Raw genomic sequence first — 23,906 nt, forward strand, 5'->3', positions numbered from 1 at the left:
GACACAAATCAGAAAGAAAGTAAGCAATAGGTATGCCTGTTTCTTAAGAGCAATAAAAAATGTTAAGTCTGCTCTCAGTAATTCTACAGTAGTGCCACGTTTCCCTTCTGCTCTGATTCCATTAGCCAAACCAAGTCGCACGGTCAGTCTTTGTGTCGCGGGGGCAGAAATGGGTTCTCCTTGAAGAGAGCACAGCCAGTCACTTGGTGATGGGAAGGGACGGAGGCCTCTCACAGTTGCTGAGCTGGTCATGTGCATCCTGGGGGAAGAGCATTCTGGAAGACGGTGAGCAAGAAGAATGTCTTTGAAGCAAGAGTGTGCTTGATACATTTGAGAGAAATCTCAAGACAGGTGTCTACACTGAAGTAATAAGAGAAAAATGGGGAAAATGAGGTCAGAGAAGTAGTGAGGATTATGTAGGCGACAGTAAAGACTTAAAATAGCATTCTAAATGTCATGTTACAGAAGGCCATCAAAGGGTTTGAAAAGAGTGGCATGATCTGATTCACATTTTCGAAGAATCATGCTGGCTTCCACGTGGAGAACTGACGCTGGTGCTCCGCAGGAGAAGCAGGTGAACCAGTGAGGAGGCTTTGCAGCGGCTCAGGTGCGGAGGGGAGCGGCACTGCCACTGGGGACCCTGCTGTGGCAGAGAGGGTGGGGTGTGTGTGAAGTGGTGTTTGTGTGACATATTTAATGGAAGTATCTGAAACCCTGTTTGATTCCAGCTGAAGATGCCCAGTATGTAGTAGGGCATAGGGTTTAAACTCGAGAGAGACGCCTGAAGGACACAAAATTGGGGCATGCTGGAGAGTGGATGGCAGTGAGGTCGCGGGATGGGCGAGGCTGCACAGTCGGCCTGGGTAAGAAGTCTAGTGCCCGATCCCAGGGCCACTAGAACAGCATCAGGACGGGGCCGCATCCACAAAGGAGGTGAAGAGGGCCAGCCAGTGAGTTGAAAGAGACCCAGAGAAGTGGTCAGCCTGAAATAAAACGTCTCAAGAAAGACAGCAGTGTTTACACACGCTCCTGAGAGACCGAGCGAGACAGAAGCTTGCAGTTGCGTATTGTATTTAGAAGTCTGTGACCAAGATGAGAGGGACGGGGTCTCGAAGAAACGATACAGATGAAGGTCTCATTACAGTCACTTGCGAAGGATTGGAAAGAGAGAGAGCATCGCAGCCAGGTCACTTCTCTCTGGTTTTATTGGAATGCAATTGATACACAGCACCACATGAGATTAAGGTGCACAGAGTAATGACTGACTTACATCTGTTTTGGAATGTTACCCCAGTAAGTCTAGTTTAACATAGATACAAAAAAAGGAAAACATGCCCTGTCGTCTGATGAGACCTCAGGATCCGCTCTTCACAATGCCGGGCGTGCCGCAGGGCAGCGTCCCCGGAGCCCCGCGCTGCGCGTCCCGCCCCGGCCTGGCCGAGTGGGTGGCCTGCAGCCCCCCGGCCCGGGGGCGACGGCGCCTCTCGGCTGCGAGCCCGTCTTGGTTCGTGCTTGTCTGGGTCCCACGGGTGAGGGGCGGCCACGCGCTGCGTCTCTTTGGCCCCCTCACTGCCCTCAGCGCGGAGCCCTCGGGGCGCGTCCACGCCGCGGCAAACGGCAGGGCTTCTTCGCGGCGAAGTCACGCTCCGTTGTCCGCCCGTCCCGCGGGCTCGTCACCCGGGCGCGTGGCCTGCGCGGCGGAGGCGCGGGGGCAGGTGGGTCTCGTCTCCTTCCCTTGTGTTCCCAGAGGCGGCCCGGGGCAGCTCGGGGGCTCCGGTCTCCGTCCTGGGGGAGCCCCAGGCTGTTGTCCGCAGTGGCTGCAGCCGCCCGCGGTCGTGCGCGCGGGCCCCTCCGCCCTGAATTCTCGGCGCGCTTGTCGGCGCTGGCGCTTGGCCGGCAGCCGCGCTAACGGGCAGGCCTGAGATCCCACCGTGGTTCTGATGTGCGTTTCCGTGATGATGAGGGTGCTGAGCATCTTTCGCGTATTTGTTGACCGTTTAGAGGTCTTCTTGGAAAAATGGCTATTCAGTTCCTCTGCTCATAACGATGAGCAAGAAACATAAATATACATCATCAGATTGTCTGCTTTTGGGCTGTGTGAGTTCTCTGTGTGTTTTGGATATTGACTACTTATCAGAAATAGGATTTGCAAAGATTTATTTTTCCAATTTGGCATGTTATCTTTTCATTTTGTTGATTGTTTCCTTTGCTATGCAGAAACTTTTTAGTTTGATGACATGTTTATTTTTTATTTTGTTGCCTGTGCTTTAGGTGTTATGTCCAAAAAAATCATTGCCAAGACCCATGTCAGGAAGCTTTTTTCCTATTTTTATTTTAGGAGTTTTATGGTTTCTGGGCTTACATTGAAGTCTTTGATTCATTTCAAGTTAATTTTTGAGGGTAGTGTAAGATAGGAGACTAGTGTCATTCTTTTATGTATGCATATCCAAATTTTTCACCCTCATTTAGTGGACAGCCTTTCCTCCGCTGAGTGTTCTTGGCTCCCTTGTCAGATATACCTGACCATATAGGCACAGGTGGACTTCTGGCCTCTAGATTCTGCTCCGTGTCTGGCCTGTGTGTCTGCTCCTATGCCACTGCTGGATGCAGATGATTCTACATCCTTGTAACACAGCTTGAAATCAGGAACTGTAATGCTTCTTGCTTTCTTGTTCTTCCTCAGGGTTGCTTTTGTGGGTCTATATAAATTTAAGCATTGTTTTTTCTACTTCTGTAAAAAAAAAATGCCATTGGATTCTTGATAATGATTGCATTGAATCTGTAAATGGTTTTGGGTAGTGTGGACATTTTAATTCTTCCTAACTTTTCCATTTACTTCTGTCTTCTTCAACTTCTCTCATCAATTTTATAGTTTTCAGTGTAGATGCCTTTCACCTCCTTGGTTAAATTTATTCCTAAGTATTTTATTGTTTTTGATGATATTGCACATAGGGTAATTTTCTTTATTTCTTTTTCAAGTAATTCACTGTTAGTGTTTAGAAATTCTACTGGTTTTGCATGTTAGCTTTATATCCTACAGCTTTTCTAAACTGATTGGTTGGATCTGGGTCTTTGGTGGGCTCTTCAGGATTCTGTGTGTGAAATCGTGTCGTCTGCCAGTGTGACAGGTTTCCTTCTCCCTCTCCTGTTCTGATGCTCTGCATCTCTCTCTCGGCCTGATGCTCTGACTCAGACCTCCAGTGCTGTGTTGGATGGGAGCGGTGAGCGTGGGAATTCCCGATCTCAGAGGAAAAGCTGTTAACCTGTCACCACTGAGAGAGACGTTAGCTGTGGGCTCCTCACATATGGCCTTTGATGTGTTGAGATATGTTCCTTCTGCTGCTAATTTGTTAAGAATTTTTAACTTCAGTGGATGTTGAGTTCTGTTAAATGCTTTTTCTGCATCTATTAAGATGATCACATGATATTTTATTTTATCATACCTTTGATGTAACGTGTCACATTTATTGATGTGCTTATGTGAACCATCCTTGCATTCCGAGGATAAATCCCACTTGATCGTGATGAACCATCCTTTTAATACGCTGCTGAATTCAGTTTGCTGTGGCTTTGTGGAGGAGTTTTGCATCTGTGTTCATCAAGGGTACTGGCCTGTAGTCTTCTTCCCTTGTGGTGTCCTTTCATGGCTCTGGTACCAGGGTAATGCTGGCTCCATAAAACGAGCTTGGGAGTGATCCCTCCTCTTACCTTTTTGGAATATTTTGAGAAGAACTGGTATGAATTTTTCTTTAAATATTTGGTAAAATTTGTTCCTGAGATTTTTTTCCACTGGCAGATTTTTGATTACTGAGTCAGTTTCCTTACTAGTAACTGATTTGTTCAGATTTTCTGTTTGTTTCGGATTCTGTCTCGGTGGTTGTATGTTTCAAGAACTGGCCATTTCATCTAGGTTGTTGAGTGTGTTGGCCCATGGCAGTTTATTATGATCCTTTATATTTCTGTGTCATCAGTTGTAATGTGTCCCCTTTCATTTATAGTTTTGTTGATTAGGGGTCTCTCCTTTTTCCTTCAGTTGGTCTAGCTAAAGGTTATCTCTCCAAAGAACCAACTCTTATTTTTGTCAAAAGCCAAATCATTTGTAAAGGTCATTTGTTTTAAAGGAGAGAAGACACTAGGTGTGTAGGCAGCATGCCAGGAGTTTCAGGTTTTGTCTGACTTTGTTTTTATTCTAGAGATATCACAGTTTTGAATTTGCTCATCACTGGCTGATCCAGGTTCTTAGTATGAAAGCACACACACACACTCAGAGTCATAAATATTTGGGCGCTGTGCAATTTCTGTTGCCTGCTTTGTCCAGTCTATTCTGCACTTCGTTTCTTGTATGATTTGTTCTGTGACTGAGCAGAATTAATTAAGAAGTCAGGCTAAGGAGACAGCTGAGGTCTGAGGAGCGTAGGCAGTGAGGAAGCAGTAGTTCACGCATGTTGATTTTATAGTCATTACTATTATTAATTTCTGTTTTGGCCTTTTTTGGTTCAGCCTCACTATGTTATCAACTTACTAATATTTTCAAAAAATCAACTTCTGGCTTTGTTAATTGTAACTACTACTTACTCAACTCCAGTGTTTTCTTATTTTTATCATTTCCTCTATCTGCTCTCTTTTACCTTAATTTTCTACTCTTTTTCAAACTTCTTGATTGAAACCTTTCTTCATTTTAATACATACATATAAAGTTATATTTTTTTTACAAAACTCTGATTTTGATGTATTCCACAAATCTTGTTGTATTTTATTTCCATTTCCATTCATATTAAAATATTTTATGATCACTTGAAATTTCCTCCTTTGTCTGTGGGTTTCTAAAATTTATGCTTTTTAAATTTTCCAATATTTGGGATTTTCCAGGTGTGTTATTATTATCACTGTCTAATTTAATTTTGCTGTGATGAGACAACATATTTTAAGAATTCAGCATTTGATGTACTCCTCTGTTTTCTCTTAGAGTCTTATAGTTTCACCTCTCACATTTAGTTTTTTATCTATTTTGAGTTAATTTTTTTATGTTGTAAGAAAGGGATCCAATTTTATTATTTTCATAGATAGAGAACTTTCCCAGCATCATTTGTTGCAAAGACTATTTTTTACATTAAATGTTTATCAAAAATCAATTGACCACGAATATGTGTTAGTTTAAATACTATTTTATTAATCTATATTTGTGTCCTCATTTCAGTAATTCACTGCCTTGGTTACTGATTACCATAGCATTTTAGTAAGTTTTGCTATCAGGATGTTTGAGTCTTTCCAACATTATTCTTCCTTTTCAAGATTATTATGGCTATTTTGAATCCCTTGCATTTTTTGAAAAGGATTGTGTTGAATCTACAGACTAATTAGGGGAACAATATCATGCTAGCAATATTAAAGTTATCCCTGGCCATGAATATGGAATGTCTTCCATTTATTCTGACCGTAAATATTTACTTATTCCATTTATTTTGAGATATTCCAGCTCTCTTTTGGTTACAGTTTATATACAGTTCATAGTATGTATTTTAACTTTCATTCTACTTTTAATCATCCTGCATCTTTAAGCCTAAAGTGTATCTCTTACGTACAGCACGCACATCTTGCATCCACTCTTCCAGTCTTTGTTTTTCACTGGAACGCTTGATCCATTTACTTGTATTGCCGTGACTTATAAGACAGAATTTGTATCTGCTGTTTTTGCTATTTGTTTACTATAAACCTTATATATACCATATTTTTTGTCCCTCTTCTTCCATTACTTACTTATTTCGTAACTAAATATTTTTTAGTTTACCGTTTTAATTCCCTGTGTTTCTTTACTGACTTTTTTAAACTTACGTTTTTAGTAACTTACTCGGGGATTATAATTAAACCTTGGTTTACAGTCTATTTCACATTAATACCAAGTTAATTTCAATGATTTTAAAAGATTTCCTCCAATATAGCTCTGGTTCCTTCTCCTCCTTTGAGCTGTTGTTTTCATTTACATTATGTGCTTATACTTTATAAGCCCACTGTCCTCAAGTCAAGTAAAAGAGGAGAGGTGTTACACTGAGAAATGCATTGATACTGTGTGTGATGTTTACCCACGTGGTTCCCTTCACCAGTGTTCATTATTTCTTTGCGGAGATTTGAGTTACTGTCAAGGGTTTTCCGCTTCAGGCTGAAAAGCTCCCTTTGGTATTTCTGGTTGGGTTGCTCACCTAGCAACAGATTCTCTTTTTTTCTTTACCTGTGAATGTCTTAATTTTCCTCATTTTTGGAAGAAAGTTTTTCTCGATATAGAATTCTTATTAGCAGCCTCTTTCTTTCAGTCCTTTGAATGTGTCACCCCACTGCCTGCTGACTCCATGCTTCCTGTGAGAAGTCCTCTGTCCCCGTAGTGAGGACACACTCCACGGCCCGGTGGCCTCGCTGCTGCTGTTCTCACAGTTGTCTCTCTGTCTTACAGTGGCTTTACTGCGACGTGTCGAGGTGTAGATTTCTCGGACTTATTCTACTTGAATTAATTTATTGAATTTTTTGGTTGATGTTTGTCTTAAAATTTGGCAGTTATTTTAGCCATTACTTTTAAATATTCTCACTTCTCTTTCTCCTTCTCTTCTGGGACCAACATGATGTATATGTTGGTATGTTTGTTGGTGACCAGAGGTCTCAGGCTCTGTGCATTCTCCCCCTCCTCCCCCCTCCCCTCCCTCCTCCCTCCCCTCCCCCTCCCCTACCTCCTCCTCCTCTCCTCCCCCTCCTCCCCTCCCCCACCTCAGGCTAGATAATATCATCAGTGTTACCTTCAATTTCACTATTTTTTTCTTCTGTCTCTCAAATATGCTTTTGATCTCTTCTAGAAAATTTTTCATTTCAATTATTTTATTTTTAAAATCCAGAATTTCCACTTGGTTCTTTTAAAAAAAATAATGCCTATCTCTTTGTCAACATATCTCTATTTAATGAGGTATTACTTATATTTCTCCTTCGTTCTTAAGATACAGTTTACTTTTTTTCCAGATATTTCAGATACTCCAATAGCTGACTGAAAGTCTTTGTTTAGTAAGTCTGACTCCTGTGTTTCTCAGGAACAGCTTCTGTTAAGTGCTTTCTTGCCAGTGCATGTCTGCCATTTTGTTTTCCTTTGTATTTCTCACACATTCTCTCGTGAAAGCTGAGTGTGGTAAACGACAGGGCGTGACAGCTCTGGTACGCGACTCTCCCCGTTCCTGCTGCTGCTGTGTTAGTGCCTCTGCCGAGGAAGTCCCTGCGGTCTGTGTTTTTGTCATGTGCTGCCATTTATATCTTTGCTTGCTTAGCTGAGAACAGGCCGATGGTTAGAGATTTCCCAAAGCAGCTTGACCCAGTAAATCTCCCACTCTTTGGAGAGAGACTCTGTGTTGTGCATCATGCACCCAGTGCTCCAAGCTTCCCGCCCTGCCCGAGGCCTCGCTTCCTACTACTGCACAGGTGTCAGGTGCCGGGGCCTTCCTGGGGCTTCCCTGGGCGTGTGCACAGCCCTCATACGTGCCTGCTCAGCCACGCCCTCAGGGAAATGTCGGAGATGTTCAGAGTCCATGTGAACCTTTCACTCCCCGTGCTCCTTTCAGTCTTTTGCTGGCCTCTTTTTCGCTCCAGCTGATGTGACCGTGTCGGGCAGCTGCGAGGGTAACCCTTGCTGCTGGTGCTGAGGTGCGCAGGGTGCGTGTGTGTGTGTGTGTGCTTGCTCATTGCTGCTGCCGCTTAATCCCGGGGAGCGGGGCTCTTCTCGCTGAGCCTCGCACAGGGGTTTGTGCCAGGCAGGCCGAGGGGGGACTGTTCTCTCAGGACAGGCTTCCTTGGTGAGGCCCATACCCAGCTTGGCTTCTCCAGGGGCTGCGGGAACGCTGGGTTTTACAGCAGCCGTGGAGCAGGACAAGACAAAATCCAAAAACTCCCTCTTGTTTCTGAGATTCAGCCGGTTTTCTTGAACAGATGCTCGTCTGAGTCTGATTATTGTGAGTCTCTGGTTAATCTCCGGGGCCCTGACTCCCGCTGACCCTGAACAACACGGGCTTGGGGTGCAGGGGCCCACGTCTGTGCGGGCAGTTTGCTATAGTGAGCGCTGTGGCACTGCGGGGTCCGTGATTGGGCCCACAGCTGCATAGGAGCCACGGACATGGAGGGCTGGGTTAGCCCCGCGCTGGTCGCGGCACAACTGCGTGTGTTCTGGCCGGTTTCGTTGTCTGTACTGCGTAGCAGATTTTATTCCAGACACGCTGCTCCTTGATAATTTAATCTTACATTCACTGCATATAGCTAAGCTTTACACATTCCTGTTTAGTTTGAATGTTTGATATATGTGAACTAATGTCTATCATATTTTTATTCTGATTTTTTAGTTAATTCACCTTTTCTGTTTTCTGCTGATCTAAGTGTTTTGTGTGTGCCGGAGTAAAATCTTTACATTTTTTAGTTTTTAAGTAGTTACCTTAAATATTTTAATATGTTCATTTGACTCTGCTGAGTGTATTATCCGTCACGACTCCCAGCTTTGCCCAGATAGCAGCGGGTCCCAGGATGCTGCGTCCTGACTCCCCAGCTGCCGTTTTCCCGTCATTCTCATCTCACGCTGTGCTAATCCTCGTGGTTATTCATCTTCCAGAATAGTTGCTACTGGCGTTGTTCTCTTGAGTCACTGGTAATTTAATTTTATACTTAATGACTAGTTTCTTAATGCACAATTTTTAATTTTAATCAAAAAGGATGAGGTGGATTTCCATTCTTCTCTCTGAAGTGCGGTACATTTCAGTACTTGTTTTGGTGAGTATCGCGTTGGCAAGGTCTGTCACTGTTGTGTGTGAGGTTTTCTTCCGCCACGCACGGTGGTTGTGGAATTAGGCCTCAGCTAGACCTGAGCGGGCCTTGCTGTCCTCAGCACGGCGGGGACCATGTTCTGGTGGCCCCTGTCTTGTGTGGCTTTGCTGTGACGTCCAGCTCAGGCTATTGTGACTCCTCTGTAGGGGTTTGTCTTTTCTCTCTCGTTGCCTTCCCTGTGTTCTGGGCTTTTTGCAGCATTTCAGCTCCGTCAGAGGGGGGTTTCTCTCTGTTTTCCCTGGTGTTTCACCGACGTAGTCAGACTTGTGGTTGCTGGCTGCTGGCGTTCACTCGCCGCCCGGCTCCTGTGTGTGCCCCTTCCCGCACTGCGGTCAGACCGCACGTGATCTCTCTGCCTCTGTCTCCACAGAGTACCTGTCTCTTCGTGTCTTTTGACTGAACCGTGGGTAATTTCCTAAAATCCGTCCTAATGTTTAACGGTTCTGCCCTCGTCCGTGTGTGCGTGGCGTTTAACATGTTCACTAATATTTTACATCAGCTGTTGTGTTTGTTTTTGGCTATAGATGTTCTAGTTCTATCTCAAACCATGTTATTTTTTGCCAGTAGTGTTTATTTTCCTGTCTTGGATTTTTTATTCTTTGTCTTATATTAACTTCAAGCTTTTAAAATACAATTATTACACAGCTGTGTGTCTGTGTGTCGGCCACGCTGGCATTCTCACCGCCAATAGTTCTGTTTTTCTCCTCGTCTACATCATCTCTGGGGATTTCCTATCCTTATTTTTGTGGTCATAATTTCCTTAGTGCTTCTGGATGTTTCAAATAGGAGTCTTGGCTGAGTCCATTGACTGGCGTTCACCATGTATTTTCCCAACATAATTTTTAATGTCAATTATTGCAGCTGTGTGAGGAATGGATTAGATCAAGGTAAAAATAAAATTGGGAGAGATAAATATCATTCTGCAGTATGAATTAATGGTTAAATAATTTGTCAAAGTTACATCTTCTCATGCAATTTACATTCAAGGCAGTAAGTTTTTTATCTTCCAAGTTCTCTGGTACTTAATATACAAAAAGCAAAGGCATATGTTCCCAGGTCTTAGCCAAGTTTCATAACGGCCAGCTCAGTCACATTTTACCTGTCCTTCTCATTTCCTGGACCGGAGGTGATGCCTGCTTTGCTGGCAACGTGACGGGTGACAGGATGGACTGGGGGAGCGTGCCCATTATTAAATTAACTCCCCTCAGTAATCAACTGCTGAAAACACTCCTGAGAGAGTAGAAGTTGTAAAAGTTGATATGTAGCCAAAAAAAAACCCAAACAAACATAAAGGCCGTTTTTCTAAGAGCTGCTGCTTTGCCAGTAGCGGTTTAGCAGGACCGTGGGCGAGGGTGCTGTCCGCGTGTCTCCGCGCTGTGGTGGCCTCAGAGCTGCCATTTCTGAAAGCCCTTTCTCTCTGTGCGCCTGCTACTTCAGAGAGTCATGTGGTTCTTCCCATGTCCCGGCACCGTCTTCTCCTAACAGGGAAGGTCCTTCAAAGACAATGCGAGCCTGCCTCCGTGAGATGGGGCGCCGGGCTGTGCACTTGTCTTTCTGTGGCGCGGGAGACGGTTCAGGTGAATTCACGCGTAGGTGGGTGGCCCGCTCTGCGTGCATTGTCCCGAGCAGGGAACCCCAGATCGGTAGCAGTGAGGCCGCGGGACGTCTACTCAGGCGTTTAGCACAGTAAACCCAGTTAAAGGAAAACTTTCGCTACAGGAGATAGACGCCGTAGGTCCCTACGTAACTTTCAGCAAACTTACGATTGTCTGTCAGTCCTTCTGAGTATGTTTTATGACTGAGAATAACCATGTGTAACAGAGAGGCAGTGGTACGGCTCCCATCGATAACAGAGAGGCTCTTACCAAGGAAATTTGGACTAAGCCTTGGTTATAGTAAGTCTAAGGGCTGTGGGCTTATATTTAAATTCAGTTAAAAAACTCCACATCTTTTATCTGGGGATTATGAGTTCCTCAAAGAATGATGAAGGTGAATGTTCTCCTGTAACTACAGTATTTGATAGTATACTGGAAATAGAAATAAAATTAAATTTTAATAGTAAATAAAATTTAATTTAATTTAAAAATTAAATAAAAAATAAAAATCGGGGCAAAATTCTGTCCAAATCAATGAAGCTGGTTCCATTTATAAACAGGAGAAAAAGAGGACTCCTGGAGTGTCAGCTCCGTGGCTGAACCTCAAGCTGGTGCTGTGGGCTGTCCTTCTGTGGGTGGATGCTTGGGCCCTCAGAGCTGGCGTGTTGAGGCCTGACTCCCAGCGTGGTGGTGTTTGGAGGGGGAGCCTGTGGGGGGTGCCCGGGTCATCAAGGTGAAACTCTCCTGCGTGGGCTTCGTGCTCTTATAAAACAGGCCCCAGAGAGCCCTGTTCCCCCTTCCAGGATGTGAGGGCACACGGATTAAACTTTCAGACAACTAACTGAAATGAGTGAAAATTCTAGAGTTCGGCCAGGATGCTACTGAGAGAACCAGTACTCAAGGAGAGGGAGGGCTCAGTGTGGGACGGGAGGGAGCGGGATCAGCACGCGTGGGCTGCTGCCTGTCTGAGCCCCTCGCCCTGGGGTTCCTCCCCCAGCTGGCCGGGCGTCGAGCGGTGCTGCTGTGCTGGGAGGTGGCGGGGGGGGGTAGAACCAGGGGTTTCACGGGTCAATGTGTGATCCTGGATAGGCGTGGACCTCCTGTTTTGGCTCTTGTTATCAAGAAAACAGGGAGTTTTACTTTATTCTATTTCTTTAATATTATTGCAAGCAAAATATGGTTCACTCTGCTATAAATGCGTCATTTAATTTATTGCTATTTTTTCCCGTGTCGTCAGCCGAAGACATATTTCATAACCGTTTCTCCGTTTCCTTTCCAAAGCACTTGATCTGACTGCAACACGATGAGGCAGAACAGTTCTCAGTGACCTGTGGAGTCAATCTCGGTATTTTACTTTCATCTTTTATTTTTTCACCTTAATATAAGTAATGATTTTAACGGATTTTTTGTGACTTATAGATCATAAGAAGGATTTAGCTGAAAGTGCGTTAGATTTTATTATAAAATATCCAAAAGCCAGTTAAAACTCCAGAGTTGGTCACTCATTTACTTGCCGTCTGAGCAGACACTTACTCACAGACCCTGCGGTGCCTCAGTGAAGGAGCAGCTGAGGTCCAGCAGATTACCACAAAATTAGTGGCTTAAAATAAATGCGTTATTTCACAGTTGCTGAGGGTCACGAGGGTGGGTTCCAGCGAGGCTGTTCCCAGGCCTGGGGTCCCAGCAGCTGAAGTCCAGGCGTGGGTGGGGGCTGGTCCGCAGCTGGGGCTCAGGGGCCTCTTCCAGATTCGCCGTGGGCAGCACTCAGTCCCTTGGAATTGCTGGGCTGTGTTTCCATCTTCTTGCTGGTTGTCACTGGGATCGTCCTGAGCTCCCGGAAGCTTCCCCGGGTCCTGGACATCGGACCCCCTCCTCCCACCACCAGGCAGCTCATTTTTCCAGGCCAGTAGGAGACGTCCTTTCTCGTGGGCTCTCGCCCTGCAGTCTGCAAAGGAGGTCTTGTGTGATTCAACCCAGTGAGCAGGGGCCGCTCCTCGTCCAGAGGCCCGCCCACCCTGCATGCGGGGAGTTGTCCTGAGCGTGTGCACCAGGGCCGGGGACCCAAGGGGTCCTCCTGGAGTTCTGTGCTGCGTCTGCTCTCAGACGCCTTTCCCAGCAGGCAGGCAGGACGTGTTCCCAAACAACTGTGATGCCGGACCCAACCCGCCACTGACAGATCCTTCCTCCTCCCCGCATTTTCAAATGCAGCATCTGAATATTAGCATTACACACTTAAAATACATTACCATGTGGTAAATGCACTGTGGGGAGGTTGGGGTTGACATGGCTAACTGGTGTACCATTTCTTCACGCTGAAACAAACACCTTCTGTGCCCGTGTCACAGAGTTCACAAGTGTGATGTACGCGTATTGGTGAACTGTTTTCCTCGTTTGACCCGCTGTGGCCCTTTTCCGTGGTGCTCTGCTGCGTTCACTGCTGCTCATGATGCCACGCAGGACCTTTTACGTGGATCTGCCATCACAGTCACCTTTCCCAGCTGTTAAACACACGGCGAGTGTCTTCCCCCATAACCTTACCATTATTAACAATATGACTGGCGTTGTGGGTTTGTGCGTGCTCTGTGCGAAGTACAGTCATTGCGTCATTTAAATGTTTGCTCAGGAGCATTCTCACGAGTGGTCTATGGCGACTCACACGTGCTGACTCTCTGCCTCACGGGGCGCTCTCCCAGTTGGGGCCCTGGTTGCACACAATGGAGAGAACTAATACGTAGTTGCTATTTAAGTTTGAGAAAAGACGCCCTACAACTTAATGGCTTTTCCAAAATTACAAAATGCCTCTGTGCTAAGCCCACAGAAGCAGCGAGCGAGATCGAGGAGTTCACCTACGTGATGTCTCAGGCCTCAGTCGTCCAGACGAGGACGCCAAGTTCTCAGGAGACTGTCCAGGGTCACCTGAGGTCGCGCTTCCTGGCGTTGGGCCTTCAGAGCAGTTCCCAGGGCGGGGGGTCAAAGAAAAGCGGTGAGAGGCCCGCTCTCGTGGGCTCTGAACGGATCTGTTTTCATTCTGTTAAAAGCCCTCCTTTGATTCTGAAACCGGCTATTCGGAAGGCCGTGGTGCTCAGACATCTGCTAACACGTTTATTATGTATATAAAGAAATAATCAAAGAAGGTAAGAGAGAAAAAACTGACACCAAGTTCGGAGCTTGGCCTTAGTTTAGGCTCACAGTCAAGTTCAGTAGTTTCCTTCCCTAATGAATCTGAGACAGACTCAACACACTTATTTACTGTTCTTGTTTTTAAAGGCAGTAAGATTTCTGGTTTTTTTACATAAAAGTAACACATGTCAGTTGTAAAACTGTTCAGCACCATGAAAAGGTATGAAGTGAAAAGCAAAGTCCCCGTCCCTGCCACCCCAGGGCAGTCCCCGCACGTGGCCTCAGGGCCTGGTGTGGCTCTTCCCCTTCTGGGCGTTTTTCCTGGGTGTTTAAGCCCAAATCAGTGCTTGAGTTTCCTCACGTGAATGTCAAAGACTCACCACTGTCCTGTCCGCAGCTCCCTTCCCGCTTGATACCACAGGCTTCATTCCAGCGTCTGCACACACTGAGCTCTGTTTTTTGATTGTCACATAACGTTTCATTACACAGATACATCAGACACTTAAAAATCAGTGCCCTCCAGCCGCGTATTTGAAGATTTGTCCTACTTTTGTGCTGTTACAAACAACGCTTCAGTGAACATCAGTTCGGACATTTAGTGTTTCTTCTTTCTACTGGTGCTAAGTCTAAGATAAATTTTGTTTAGGGTAAACTATCTAGCGGTCACAATGTGTATTCATTTAAAACTGCCATTCAAAAAAACCTTCCCCTTCCAGTAGAATATAAGTGTAATTTCTCTCATCTTTACCAGTACAGAATACTGTCTGTCAGTGTCTTCAGTATTTCTTATTACAGTAGATAAAATGTAACACCACAGTAACAGATGATGTATTTATGTGGTGCTGGCTGCAGCTAAACATCTCATGAATACTTATAAAGGCTAACTTATTTAATCCCGGAAACAACCCTATGAATTGCTGCTGTCCCCATTTTTCAGATGAGGAAACTGAGGCACAGAAAGGTTAAGTGATGGGTCATAAGACCAGCCAGATTTTAGAGCTGAGTTTTGTACACACATTTTCTGATTTTGAAAAAAAAAAGCACTATAGCTATTTCGAGTTTCATACACTTTAGGGTAATATTCGATATTCTGTAAGTTTTATGAGGTTCAGTACGTATGAGTTTATTCACAAAACTTTACGTCTATTTCTTTCTTCAAAATTCAAGGTCATGCCCTTGCCTGGCTTTCTATTGTTATGTATCAGAACCGTTTGTAACAAAGGAGGTTAGAATGTATGCTCCCGTTGTGTTGTATCTCTTTTGCAGTTTTTTAAGCTAATTTTCTGCAACACAGTCATTTTAATCTTATTTATCAGTCTTTTTATTTGGGCATCTGGCTATGGTTTTACATTATAAATATATTTACTTATATTTTCTTTTAATATTTTAGAATAATTTCTAACTTGACTATAAGTAGACATTAAAACACGTATTTGTGTATTTTAATTTCTATTAAAATTATTTTAAAATATATTAGAAAATATTATTATGGCCAAATATTGGTGCTAAGACCAAAAAGAGAATTTGATGTAAAGTGAGTAATATTCCAGTAGTAAATTCAGTATAACTTCAAGCTGATTTAATTTAACCATGTGAGGAATATTACTGAGAAATAAAATGAAAAGAAAATACACAACGTCATCCAAGCTTCACGGAGAGGCAGCATCATAGGCTTTTATTCTCTCCTTTTCTCCCACAAACTGTCTAATGTTTTGAAATTCTTTTGACTGGACCATCCATTCTGCATTGTAATACTGTCCAGGAAGCAAAGAGATTGTCTTCCTTAGCGTATAGCAAGAGCCATAGAAATATATGTACTTCTTCTCTCACACATGAGGCTAAAATGACCCGTTTTTTCCTGAAAATGTCTGGATAGGAGGAAAAGAGTTGTGTAATTTTCTTATTACTCTTCTGTGGTCCCTTAAATTAAAAGTCTGATTCTGCATATTTTTAAACAGAAAATATTCTTTCCTGGGAAGGAAAACACAGCTAGCTAGTAAATAGCCGCATAAGGTGATGTCAGAGCCGCCTGGCGGGTGAGGAATGCAGTGGGGGGTCGGAGCGGAGACGCCAGCAGGCGGCGTGTCAGGACGGCACGTCAGCCCCGCCCCGGGCCGGCCTAGCGCACCGGTGCAGGGGCTTAGAACAGCGCAGTGTGGCTTCCCGCGTCGCTCAGGGCCACGTTCTGTGGGAGAAGTCCACGTTTGCAGGGAGCAGGGAGCGGCTTTCTCACCCTCAGCTCAGAGCAGCGACTCTGCTGACAGTGAGGAGTTGTGTCATTCTTACGGAGTGTTCCCGAGGAATGCCAGGACCTTCCAATAACAGGGGGTGCATCCTCGCTCTAACACGTTGTGCACACACATGCACATACGTACACGGATGTATGTTGTGCACGTGCATGCACACACGTGCACGGATACTGTTGTACACGTACACACAGGTACATGGGTACATGCACACATACATGTACACATATACACAGATACTGTTGTACATGCGCACATACACACGCGCACATACACGCATACGTACACGGATACAGTTGTGCACACATGCACACATGTACATGGATACAGTTGTACACATACATGCACATATGTACACGGGTACTGTTGTACAGATACACACGTACACATACATGCACATACACGGGTACATGCTGTACACATACACAGGTACATGGGTACTGTTGCGCACATACATACACATATGTACACATATGTGTGAAAGATCAGAAAATTTAGTGAAATAAAGTGAAGCAAGTATTAGTGCAGTCACTGCATTGTGTTTTCCCACTTAATGTTTTTTGCATCTGACCAGATGGTTAAAAGTTCTTTTACAGTTAATACTATCACTGGAAAGAACCGTGAGTCTTTGGATTTACCTATCTTACAAGAAAAACACTCGGAAGTTAGAAACCGAGATCTCCTGGCTTTAGGCTAATCCACGTCAACGTGATAACAGACGTTCTAGGACAGCAAAGTAGCAGTTGCTTATTTGGCCAAGACAGCGAAAAACGTGGCAGATTTCAAATCCCTCACATATATCTTCCTTCATTAAAATGTAGCTGCTTTGAGTCTGAAGTCCCCTGGAACTGTGTGCCTCAGTCATTTAAGTCAACCTGACTTGTGCTCAGAATTAGTCACGTGCCAGTGGGTCTGCTGGGGTTCACTCGTGGGAGGGTACGCCACCCTCCTAGACACAGGGAAGTCCTGCTCCCTTCTCCAGGTGTCCCACGGGGCACACTTGCCCCCCAGGAATGGCATATACCGTCTCCGAAGGCTCACGAACATGGGCACGCCTACGAGTGAGACGGAAAACTACACGATTAGTCATTGTCTTGAAACCATACTCCCTCACACGCATTTTAAAGATTTTCTTTTCTTACCCAAATTCACCGCAAGTTGTGAGAAATGAAAAAAACAATCAGAAATAAGCAGAAACCAAATCACAGGCACATGCCCCTGAGCCAGACTGACTAAAGCGACCTTGCAGACTGGTTGAACTAATCAGAGCGCACTCACCGGCCTGAGGCCCAGACCTCAGGGAGTGTTTGTTCTGGGGTATACGATTTGCTTTGGCTTAGAAGTGTCCTTGCCTGCAGTGACTCTCACAGCGATTAGCCTGCATCACTGCTCAGTCTCTCTGGAGTCTGGACATGACCAGTTCCTGGGAGGCGTGGAATGCAGACTTAGATGGAAGCAGTCTTTAGGATGGAGCAAAAGTTTCTGAAAATGGAGGAATCAATTGCAGACTGAAGCTATCATGCAAGTTGCTGTGACATGTACCTTGTATGTGATCCAACCCTCACACCTGAAAGATCGGAACACTTAATAATTAAAATCTTCCTGTTAGAGCAGGCAGACAGCCAGATGTGAACAGAGAAGGGGGGCACGGGCCAAGTACAGAAAAGCATGGTCTTGTGAACAACGGGGGTCCCTGGGCAGACAGAGTAAAGCTGGAACCTCTGGGCTGATGGGAAATCACATATTTTGGGGTGACAAGGGTCCCAGAGGCTGACAAAGAAAGATGAGAAAAGGCAGGGCTCTCCAGTGTCTGAATGTAACCTCTTGCTCATTGTGCCCTCATTTCAGTAAAATCAGCCTTGCAGATGAGAAGTGCCCGTCATGCACGGAGGCCAGGACACTTCCGATCCAGACTAAACGAGGACAAAAATCCCGCCTCCTCTCGGGAAGTGGAGCTGGGCTGGACATCAGGGAATGTGACCCCAGAGCCCTCCCTCCGCAGTGAATAATACTGCCATTCATTTTTACACCCCGCATGACCTGCTTGCAAAAGAAACGCAGGGCACCTGCTCCCCTGAGCCTGTCCGCCCTCCCCTTGAGAGCGTAGTGTCTGCCCCTCAGCAGATCCCCACTTGACTTTCTTAACCTCCCTGTCTCGTCTCTGGATTCTCTCTGCAGTGAGACAAGAACCTAGTGACCGGCAGCCTTCTCAGTCCAGGTCGCTGTAGGCTTCTGTTCACAGTTGCAGCGTGGCCATGAGACCAGGCGGCGCCCTCAGACGGCCCTCTCTGCCCCGTCGTGCCAAGGCAGCCCTCCTTCCTCCTGGCCAGGGCCGTCACCGCTGGTGGTGCGGCATTTCCCCTCTTCATCGGCTGGCTCCTGGACACCAGGTGTCCCACACTCCCGAGGGCAGCCCCGGCTCACTGGGGCTCTGCTGTGTCCCCTGGCAAGGGAGGTCTCGCCGGGGAACCGGGCCCCTGGGTCTTCAGAGCTCGGTGTTGCAGGCCCGGGGAGCACGGAGTCCCCCGGCCGGTCAGCGGGAAGAATGGTGAGCATCACTCCTGCTGCTCCTTGGTTCCTGGGCCGACCTGTTCTTATTGGAAAAAGAAGTGCTGCATGAGTGCTTTTTAACAGGAAAAGCCACTCGTCCTGAAGCCTGGGCCCCGGGCTCTCAGCGCACGTCGTCCTCCGTCCTGGCACCCGACCGCTCTGAGGGACCGGCCCCGCTGCGGTGGGCTGCAGCTCCGTCCCTGGACAGAGCCCGCGGTGGGGGCCCCGCGCCAGCAGCGGCGATGGCGCGGAGAGGGCGAGTCCGCCCAGGGCAGGGTCTGTCCCTGCGTGGCGACCTCCAGCACTTTCAGGACGGAAGAGGCCCGCTGTGTGTCGCTGGCTGGCTTTCCTGAAGAGCGGCGCCTTCCCGGGATTTCAGAGCTGGTTTTGCTGCAGGAGCAGCAGGATCCGTGTTTTGAAAAGTGGGGCTCCGCCCTGTGAGGTCCACGCGCCGGCTTCGTTCCTGCCCGCTCCTGCTCCGTCCGCGAGGCGGTCGTGGACTTGGGTCGCGGCCCTGTGGCGGAGGCGGGCGGACGCCGCGGGCGAGCCGGCTCCTCTTTGGGGTGTCACCGCTCTTCCGCGAGGGGTCCCGGGCTTTGACGGGACGCCTCTCCTGCCCGCGCTCGCGCGCCCTCCGGGCCTCTGCGCCGCGCGCCCTCGCTCCCTGGCGGCCGGCTCTGTGTCCCGGGCCAGCGGCACACAGCCTTCCCGTCCAGGCGGACGTGGAGCGGCACCTCCCCGGCGGTTCGCCATGCTCGCCTTTACGAATTGCAATTACTGTGAAGCCACCTGCGGCGCGCCTTCGTCCCAGCGAGACATCCCTCCCCGCGGGCCCCCCAGCCCGGTTCCTCTCACCGCCGTCTGCCAGGGCGGCGCGGCTTTTCTCTCCCCTGAGAGTCGGCCGTAAACGTGTGCGGCTCCCCACGCCACGTGGCTGGGAGCCCCCTTCCCGGGGACGCGCCTCCCGGCCGGTGCGTCCTGCTGCCCGGCATGCCCGCCCAGCCCAGCCAGCCGGGGCCTGCGGTGGCTCACGCTGGGGCTGCGGGCAGCTTCCCGGACTCCTTACGCGTCCTCTCGCTTGAGTCGTCTCAGCCTGAAGGAGCAAACGTCTTTCAAGCTGAGTGTTAAGAGTGACGGACAACATCTTCCACCCTCCCCTGGAAGTCCCCGACCCACATGAGTTACACCGCGGTTCTAACGGACAGAGAAGACACGTCGGCTCAAGCCCCTTTATAAATAGGCTTATACAGGTGATGTCACAACCGCGAGAAGGAGACAACAGGGGGTAACCTGCAGGTCCACGTCACTTACAACCATAGGTTTTAAAATATTAAATGAAACGTTTTTAAAGTTACCTATCACACAGGAGTTTTTAATCAAGATATGTACTGGATTTTACCTGTGTGGTGTGTGTGTTGAGCAGGTCACATGACAGTTAATTTCTTCTGTTAATTCACGTGGAAAATCACACTCAGACTGTCGGCATTGCTGGGCTATGCATTTATCAGAGAACGCTTGCAGAGATCCAAAAAGAGACGTGAGACACGGACATAAAATCTGTCACTCCGCTTTTGTGTGCGAAGCAGTGGTGACTGGCCTCCACAGCTGGAAAAGCTGGTAAGTAAGATACGGTGGGTGCGTGCAAGGAGAGGGCGCGGAGCATCGCGCCCGACGGCGCACAGCGTCGTGGGCGGGACGGCAGCACGCGGCGCGGAGGGTGGAAGCTGCAGAACGGAGTGCGTAGCGCGGGTCCGTCCTGCGTGCTGCCCGCGGGTAAGTGAGCGACGCCGCGTGTGCGAGCCGTGTGTGTGTGAGGGCACCGCAGTGTGCGAGTGTGGCGAACAGACTGCACGCTGGGCCGCTGCCCTCCCCCGTGTGCGCAGAGTGCGCAGCGCACGCCGCAGTCTAGTCTCCTGCGTCTTGGGGGAGGATGGGAGTTAGTTCAAGAAAAAAGGAAAAAAACAATAAGCAAGGGAAAAATAAACATAAAATCATTTATTCAAACTAATGAGATGGTGTCCTCCGAACGGAGGAGTGTGCCAACTCAAATATACGCACTTGGGGAACAAGTTTTAAAATAAAAATGAAGTGGGAAGAAGTGTCCTTTCAACCTGTCCCCTATTTTCCGCAGACCGTTACAGGTGCCTTGTACTAGATACCCCTGAATTTCTGTTTGTTCAGCCTCCGTATTATGTTCTTTGGAAACGAGGTCACGTTCTAAATGTGAATTTCAGTCAGGTGCCGAGATGGGTAGTTATGTGACGGTGTGGCTGCGCAGCGGTAGCCAGCGATTGAGACGCGGGTCCGGGCGCCGCTGGGGAGGCCGTTTGCGGGAGGGGTTGACGTCTGCAGCCAGCTGACGCCGCGCAGGGGGCTGTGCGCAGCGACGAGGGTGAGCTCGTCTGGCCGCTTGTCAGACCAGAACCGAAGGTTCCCTGAGGAGGAGGGAGTTCTTCTTAGCTGCGTTCCCCGCTCCTGCCCCCAAGTTCCCAGCCTGTCCTCCTGCCTGTGGACCTCAGACTTGCCCAGCCAGACCCCAGAATCACAGGGGCCAATCCCGCGGAAAAAAATCTGTGTGTGTGTATGTGCAGTTCTGTTTCTCTGGTAGAACTCGGACTGAGACAACCTTCAGACCTTGTCTGTCGAAGACAGACATCAAAACCACAAACAGGACGATCCCCCTCTCAATGTTAGCAGTGCGCTTGGGTTAAAGTGGCACAAACCCTCAAAATCAGACCGGCTCTTTGGGTGGTTTTCCTCGATTGTGAATCAGCTCTGTTCTGAATTTCTGACACTGCTGCAGAAAGGTGGCTTTACGCAGGAGGCTGTGTTCAGAGATTTTCCCTGTGTTCTGATGATCTCCCGTTTCGTCCTCTTGGGAGCCAGATGGTTGGCATGAATCTCCACAAGTGCAAACATGTAGATCATCGATGATCATCGTAGGCAGACAGTTGATAAGCTTATATGGGAACAATGGTTTCTCACCAACAACAAAACTTTTCCCAGTTTTTATTTAATTTTGGACTGCTTACTTTGACGTGAAACGCATCTTAGTAACAATGACGCATTCACTTTAGCAGGCTACACTTCTACATACACTGCAAACCCTTGTTTTCCTTTACCTCAAAGCAGTCAGTCAATTCTCTCAGCAAATAATTCCTTCTCTGCCGCTCCCTGGGGAGACTGCACCAACCTGCCAATTGTTTATTCTTTTGAAACGTCAGTTTCCTGTTTGAATATTTAAGCCAAGGGAGAGTGGGGAGGTGGTCCGGGAAAAGACAGGCATTGCCTAACCTGGTGAAAACAAAAGCAAGTGAGTGATCTGAGAATTCTGTCGAAGCAGGATGTGCACTTTTGCAAAGGGCTTTCCCTTCAGAGACCCGCCTCCTCTCAGCTGTGGCCTGTGTGTCACTAGCTCAGTGACTCTGGGCTTTACCTGACGGCGCTCGCCGGGCCCCTCGGCGTCATCTGCGTCAGCTGTGACCCTGGCCCTGGAGGATGGCGCTCTCTGTTTCTCTCCGTACTTTGATCTCTCCTCCACTCTTCCAGTGAAAAGGCAGTCCAGCCGGCCTGCCTCGAAGGCCCCACTGGACCTCTTTCTGCTTCAGACACTTGAACCTTCAGTTATTCTCTCTGACAGAGAAGCAGATGTGTTTGCCCTCAAGATCACACACTCTGGAGCAGAATGTTTTGAATGCACGCTCATGTCTGTACATACCTGTGTGTCACCGCTCCTTGAAATGTGGGTATAGGGGCAGCTGAAATGCAGACAACCTTTAGAACAGTGACACAAGTGAGACCCTCTCTTCCCCAGATCAGATAGTCCCTCAGAAGGAAAGCTGAAGGCCCTTACTAGCTTTGTGGTCTTGCACACAGAATTTAACTCTGAGCGACATCAATGAAACGCAAATGACGTGTAACTTGCAGAGCAGGCTGGCGAGTGTGTGCATGGAGTGCCTGGCACCCGCGGGTGCTCAGTGAGAGGGCTGCTACCGTCGTGAGCTTTCCCTCCAGAAATGACCGGAGGACATCATCGCCCTTCACTCTCTCTTCTCTGAGCCGCAGCCCGGGGTCTCAGGATGGGCGGAGAAGCCTCGACTCTTTCCTGCCCTAGATGGGCACCCTTCAGGTTAGAGTAGCTGTGCTTCCTGCGACTTGCCCCAGTGTTGTCCTAGAGCATCAGGACAGGCACATCGTCACTGCCTTCCCCGAGAGCCTCATTCCACGTGGACTTTGATGTCACGAACTGTCCGTGCACGCAGGCAAATTCGGCAGTCCACTTTGTCCTAAGGTATATTGTTGGCAGTTCTCTTCCAAGATTTTGAAGCTGATACAGCTGGAGAGGTCAGCTTGAGACCAGCTGGATCCCACATACCCAGCAGCCTACGTTCGGAACCCTCTATTTGGAGGTTTTGCCTTTTCATTTTTCTCATGGAGTGGGAAGCTCACTGTGCCGTGGAGCTTACGCTGATTTTTCATGATCCAGCTGAGAGTGCTGCCCACGTGGCCCGGAGAGCCAGCCAGCCGTCAGAGTCAGGAGTCGGGGGTGAAATGAGGTGCAGCTGGACCAGACACCACACAGGAGTGGCCGTCCGGGCGCCTGCGGCCCAGGCCGCGCCCATGCTGCCTAGAGGGGAGGCGCCCAGCCGCGGGGGTCGGGGCCGCGCTGCGTCTGTGGAGGCGCCTGCCCTCTAGGCCCCCGGCCGTGACAGCTCGGCTGGAAGGACTGTGAGCAGACGCCCAGCCCCTCCATTCTGGGTCGTTCCAGCTGATTCTCTCACGGGGACAACAGGGACTGAGGGAGCTAACTGCAGTGAAGACCAAGTGGTGGGGTGCTATAGGACTAGTTCTGGGGGCCGCCGGGTGCGGCGGCGCAGCCAGGAGGGGCGGCTCCCACAGTAGATTTGAAACAAAAATGAGCCCCCTTCACGTCCGTGTCCCCCAGGTCCTGAGGTGCCTCCATGAGCCACCGGTCACAGAACCGTGGTCACTGCCCCAATGAGCCCTGTGTGCCAGTGCAGTTAATGCTTAAATGAGGGATCCAGAAACGTTAGCAAATTATTATTACATTTATATAAAATAGGCTTAAGACATAGGGCGAGATGGAAATACATTAATGCTCTTAAAGAAGTTACATTTGGCCGTAAGGGATTTATATGCTATTTTTTTCTTTTCTCCATTAACCTCATATTCTGTGACTTGGTTACAATCTAATTTTATAAATAATAATCCTGTCTCTCACCCGAGCCACCATCTGACTGCACAGAACCTTTATCCTCACTGTCTTGTCCGGCCCCGTGTCCTGCTCTCTCTCCCGCTCCGCGTCTCAGCTGCCGCTCAGCCTCCTCCCGGCCTTGCCTTTGCGCGTGAACAGAGCCTCCCCTTCCTCAGGGAAACCTCGGCCTCCTCGAGTTCATCTCACGCCCAGCCACAGCAGTGCTGCGTGTGAAACACAAGCTGGCCTGTCCACACTCCCTTCACGTCGGCCATGGCTCTCCGCCGCCCAGCAGTGAAGAAGTTACTGCTGTGTTTGGAGTCTGATCTCGCTCTTGCTCCCAGT

General features: G+C 48.1%; 1 long non-coding RNA gene across 1 annotated transcript; it reads left to right on the forward strand.

Annotated features, from left to right (window-relative positions):
* The first annotated feature begins 500 nt into the window (after positions 1–500).
* On the forward strand, positions 501–12,947 carry LOC140699737 (uncharacterized). Its single transcript, XR_012077987.1, has 3 exons — positions 501–607; positions 11,712–11,775; positions 12,776–12,947. It is a non-coding gene; the product is annotated as an uncharacterized lncRNA (long non-coding RNA).
* The last annotated feature ends 10,959 nt before the right edge of the window (positions 12,948–23,906 follow it).

Source organism: Vicugna pacos, chromosome 11, assembly GCF_048564905.1.
Source record: "Vicugna pacos chromosome 11, VicPac4, whole genome shotgun sequence".
Lineage (NCBI taxonomy): Eukaryota > Metazoa > Chordata > Mammalia > Artiodactyla > Camelidae > Vicugna > Vicugna pacos.